This window comes from Calliphora vicina, chromosome 5 (assembly GCF_958450345.1).
Source record: "Calliphora vicina chromosome 5, idCalVici1.1, whole genome shotgun sequence".
Classification (NCBI taxonomy): domain Eukaryota; kingdom Metazoa; phylum Arthropoda; class Insecta; order Diptera; family Calliphoridae; genus Calliphora; species Calliphora vicina.
This window is the reverse complement of record NC_088784.1, coordinates 5,760,928-5,766,675: the sequence shown is the minus strand read 5'-3', so window position 1 is coordinate 5,766,675 and position 5,748 is coordinate 5,760,928.

Genomic DNA, 5,748 nt, shown 5'->3' with positions numbered 1-5,748 from the left:
TTTTACATTATAAGGTACAATTAAAAAAAGTGGAAATAAAATAAAAACACAACTGTATGTACCAAATACATTGTATATTATGGTCGTCCTTATTTTGCAGTTTTCGATTTTCTCATATCCCCAGGTCTAAAATTTTTCATCGTCTAAAATTCGAATTTTATTTTAAGTTTTTTTTGCTTTGAAAATATAGAATTTTGTGTCAACAAAGCGTCATATGCGGGAAGTTTAGCTTTAATTCTTTAATTTGAAAACAAGTGCAGTTTTCACTACTTGATATGACTATTACGATAACCCGAACGTACGAGATCTTATGTGAAACCCGGCCAACCAGCCAGCCGAATCGACACCAAAGCAAAATAAGGTAATTCTCTGTATTTGGTGGGAGCCAAAGGTTCCATCACAGGGAAGCTGTACCGAACACAACCGATTCGCTAGACATGAAACCTTAATATTCCATAATGTATCTGTTAAAAAATATTTAAACTAAAGAGGTTGGGAAGTTTTGCCTCACCGGCTTTATAGTCCAGACCGTGCCCCGTCCAACTACTATTTGTTTCGATCGATGCAGAATACGCTTTCTAGAGTATCCGAAATTGGTTTGTTGCGTTCTTTACATGGCGGAGAACAACTTTACACTTTGAGATCAATGGAAAATCCAAAAAATTCAAATGGACCGCCTTATTATATATAGAGAATGTGTAAAACTTTCAGTATCATTGCAAATAACACGTTTTGTTGCATTTGAAGGAAGACACTCTACTTTTAGGTCTTATTTGTTTTTTTTTGCACTTTTAAACAAGGTGAGGGGGAAATAACAACTTCAAAAAAAAACAGCCATAAAAATATGGCTGAAAAGCTATACAATACCGCAAAGATCAAAATCTAAACCAGAGTGTTGCTGGGTTTATGTTGGCAAAAAAAACAAAAATAAACATTTACAAATAACAACTAACCAGACACTTTTTTCACTGCGTATGTATAGACAAAAGCAGCAAAAACGAAAATCTTCCCTTATTTTGGTAACAGACTCTGGCTATATGATCCTGTTTTTTTGAATAGCATGGAACAGAAAAACATGCATAGAATCCTTGTTTTTTTCTTTTGTATGAGGCATAGAAATTGTGGCAATTTTCAAAGTTTTTTTTTTGCAATTTTTTTTCCACCAAAAAAAAACCAAAAAATTAAAAAAAAAAATTTGTTACAAAACTTGTTTAAATGTTTGAATATGTGTGTGTGTTTTTTTTGGTTGTTTTTAATTCAAAAACGTTTACAATTCCTTTATTTTTTTCCAAGGAAGTTGGCAATTCATTGCTATTTTAAAAGTGTATACATATATAGTGAAGTGTAGTTATAAATGTCTACGTATGTGTGTAAGAATGTCTGTGTGTGTGTGTGTGCATGTGTAAGTCCCTAAGTGTGTTTATTTGTTTGTGTGTTTGTTTAACTGTAGTCCTGTTGGTTTTTAATGCTAAGGTTGTTAAATGTCAGAAAATGTGAGTTGCATATCTAGTTTTTCTTTTCGTTTTTTTTTTAATTTCTCTTTTTGCTTTTCTCCTGCCCTTTAATATTCAAGTGTTATAACTGAAAAGCAGCTAGAATTTTCGTCTGCTTGTCTGTTTGACTGTCTGTCCATTAAAAAGTTAAATGACAAGGCTTTAAGGGTATGAAAATTATCTTTTATTATATGTAATTGGAAAGGAAATTATCACATTATGTTAAAATTTTAGAAATTATCTCAAAAAACTGTCATTTAAGTGTTAAATGTATAATAGGAATATTATTGCCTAGATGTAGGCAGTGGTTTTTGATAAAATTGTAATGCTGTAATGTAGACTACTAAAAAATTAAATTAGACTATACAGAATTAGGTTTGTAGCTTAGTGAGGTCCATATTTCATTTTTATAAAAGATATTAGCTTCGCATATTGATGATTCTAGTACTCCAGAAGAATTCAATCTGTTCTGATCACCTCTTACGATGTTCTTTTTTTGACATACAACATTGCCTAAAAGTAGGCAGTGATTTTTGATAATGATTAAAATCTTAAATTAGACTATAAAAATGTGTACATCAGTGATCGCGTATATCATCTACATATATGTTGAGATCACTACCATAAAGCTTATGGAATATGATCACTTTCACCGCGAATAATCGTTTCTTTGGAGACAAAATTATGTACAAACAAATCGTAGAGGAGGACTTAAGCTTTCAGAAAATGTGATTTCGTATCGATTCGAAGTCAGTTTTCCTATAGAAAATGAGTTCGAAAATAACTCAGTTTTCGTATAGAAAATGAATTGAAATCGAAGTCAGTTTTTGTATAGAAAATTAATCCGAATCGAAGTCAATTTCCGTATAGAAATTGTATTTGAATCGAAGTCAGTTTTCGTGTAGAAATTGTGTTCGAATCAAAGTCAATTTTCGTATAGAAATTGTGTTCGAATCTATCTCAGTTTTCGTATAGAAATTGTGTTGGAATCGAACTCTGTTTTCTTTTAGAAATTGTGTTCGAATCGAACTCAGTTTTCAGTTTTGTATTTTCATATAGGAAATGAGTTCGTATCAAAGTCAATTTCAGTCGGTTTTCGTATAGGAAATGTGTTCGAATCGAAGTCATTTTTCATATAGCAAATGAGTTCGAATCGAAGTCAGCTTTCATATAGAAATTGTGTTCGAATCGAACTCAGTTTTTGTATAGAAATTGTGTTCGACTGGAAGTCAGTTTTCGTATAGAAAATGAGTTCGAATTGAAGTCAGTTTTCCTATAGAAAATGAGTACGAATCAAAGTCAGTTTTCGTATAGAATTGTGTTCGAATCAAACTCAGTTTTCGTATAGAAATCGTGTTAGAATAAAAGCAAGTTTTCATATAGAAATTGAGTTGAAATCGCAATAAGTTTTTGTATAAAAAATGAGTCCGAATCGAAGTCAGTTTTCATATAGAAAATAAATTCTAATCGAAGTTAATTTTCATATAAAAAATGAGTTCGAATCTAAGTCAATTTTCGTATTTAAATTCGGTTTGAGTTGAACTGAGTTTTCGTATAGAAATTGTGTTCGAATTGAACTCAGTTTTCGTATCGAAAATGCGGTAGTATTGAAGTCGGATTTCGTATAGAAACTGAGTTCGAATCGATGTCAGTTTTCGTATAGAAATTGTGTTTAAATCGAAGCCAGTTTTAGTATAAAAATTGTGTTCGAATCAAAGTTATTTTCATATAGAAAATAAGTTCGTATCAAAGTCAATTTTCATATAGAAAATGAGTTCAAATCGAGGTCAATTTTCATATACAAAATGAGTTCGAATCGAGATCCAAGTCAATTTTCATATAGAAAATGAGTTCGAATCGAGGTAAATTTTCATATAGGAAATGAGTTCGAATCGAGGTCAACTTCCATATAGAAAATGAGTTCGAATCGAGGTAAATTTTCATATATAAAAATTTTGGAATATAAAATGAGTTCGAATCGAAGTCAATTTTGGAAATTAAATGAGTTCGAATCCAAGTCAATTTTCATATAGAAAATGAGTTCGAATCAAGGTAAATTTTCATATAGGAAATGAGTTCGAATCGATGTAAATTTTCATATAGAAAATGAGTTCGAATCGAGGTCAATTTTCATATAGAAAATGAGTTCGAACCGAAGTAAATTTTCATATAGAAACTGAGTTCAAATCGATGTCAGTTTTCGTATAGAAATTGTGTTTAAATCGAAGACAGTTTTCGTATAAACATTGTGTTCGAATCAAAGTTAGTTTTCATATAGGAAACGAGTTCGAATCGAGGTCAATTTTCATATAGAAAATGAGTTCGAATCGAGGTAAATTTTCATATAGAAAATAAGTTCGTATCGAAGTCAATTTTCATATAGAAAATGGGTTCGAATCGAAGTCAATTTTCATATAAAAAATGAGTTCGAATCGAAGTCAATTTTGGAATATAAAATGAGTTCGAATCGAAGTCAATTTTGGAAATAAAATGAGTTCGAATCCAATTCAATTTTCATATAGAAAATGAGTTCGAACCGCTGTAAATTTTCATATAGAAAGTGAGTTCGAATCGAATTCAGTTTTTCTTTAGAAAATGAGTTAGAAATGAAATCATGAATGTCATGAATTTTTATAATATTTTCATGTTTTCAGCAAACAATTTGCAATTAATAAAAATCGCTGATTTGATTTTAATATCAATCTTTACAAAATTACTACTTTGTCAAAAATATATCAAATTAAAGCTTAAATATATGAAGTTGTTTTAAAAAAAATCATTATATTTTAAGTAGACTAAAAACACATTAGCTATCAACCATATACAACTTACTTTGATGTGGTTAACAAATAAAACTTTTAGTTTCTATATACATATTTATAAACACATGTATATAAATATAAATAAATATAACAAACAAAAATTCGTTATCCAACTCTTAAAATAATATTAAAAAAAAACAAAACAATTCTGAATGAAAAATATTTATTTGTGAAAAAGAATTTAAATGTTACACAAACAAACAAACAAACAACCCTAAAACTATGCCACAATTATTTGTAGAAAAAATAAACATACACACACACTCAAAAATACATTATAAACATAAACAATTTTAACGAATATTTTGTTAAAATGAAATAAAACATAAATAAAATAAATCTCTGGCGATGTTGGTGTTTTAGAAAAATAGTTCAAACAAAGATTTACAAAAACAAAGAGTAATAAAGGAGAGTAGGAGTTAGAGGCAGTATAAAATGGAAATGAAAAACATGTATACAGGAATTTGTTAAGCATACATTTAGGGTGAAAAGATTACATAACTAATTTTATTATAAAAAAATTTTTAAAAATAATTTTTTTTTCATATTTTAGGTAAAACAATTTATTTAATTATATCTTTCTAGAGTGAAATTGATTTTTCTTGTATTATTTACTTTATCCTTTACCTTTGTTCTTTTATATTACTCCTTATTATGATGAGTTTTAAAGAATACTCCTAAAAGTAGGCTTTGTATTTTTTTTTTGTCATTGTTACATTTATTCCTGTATGTAGTGTGAAGCTTAAAAATGTGACAAAACCATCATAAAACTTTGGCTGAAGTATTTAGAGAGCAGCTGAACAAAAAAAAATTATTAACACCAAATATAATATTTGCCAAAATCTACAAAACGATTTCTCTTAAAAAAGAAACGAAAAAAAACATCAAATAATTTTCTGCCTTTTTGTTGAACAAAATTTACCAAGTACTTAATGACATTTGCACAAAACGTTTAGGCTTTTGGAAGGAAAATAAAAGGTACTTGAATAAACACTTGCAAAACATATTATCAAAATCAATCTTTATTTTTCCAAAAATCTTCTGATTTTTGTAATATGGGGACTATTTTTCTTTCAGTGTACTTTATGTTTAACCTATAATGATTTTCATCATTATCTTCATATCAGTAATAATAACGAAATCTAAAAAAAAAGAAACAAATTGTTTCAAACACATCCATATGTACGTACTACATATAGCAGATCATTAGGATCTAGTTGTTCATTAGGCAACATATGTGGGGAGTTTGGTTCATTTCTATTTTACTATATTTTTATTGTTAACTAATTTGTAGTGTTGGATATAGTATTTATGGTGCTCGTGTATGAAAATAAACTTTTTTATTTCCTCATCTTAAAAAACTCACGTTTTTGTGTGACACATTTTGCAATATTTTCCCTTCCCTTCTTCCTACTGTCTTTCGATTTAGGAAA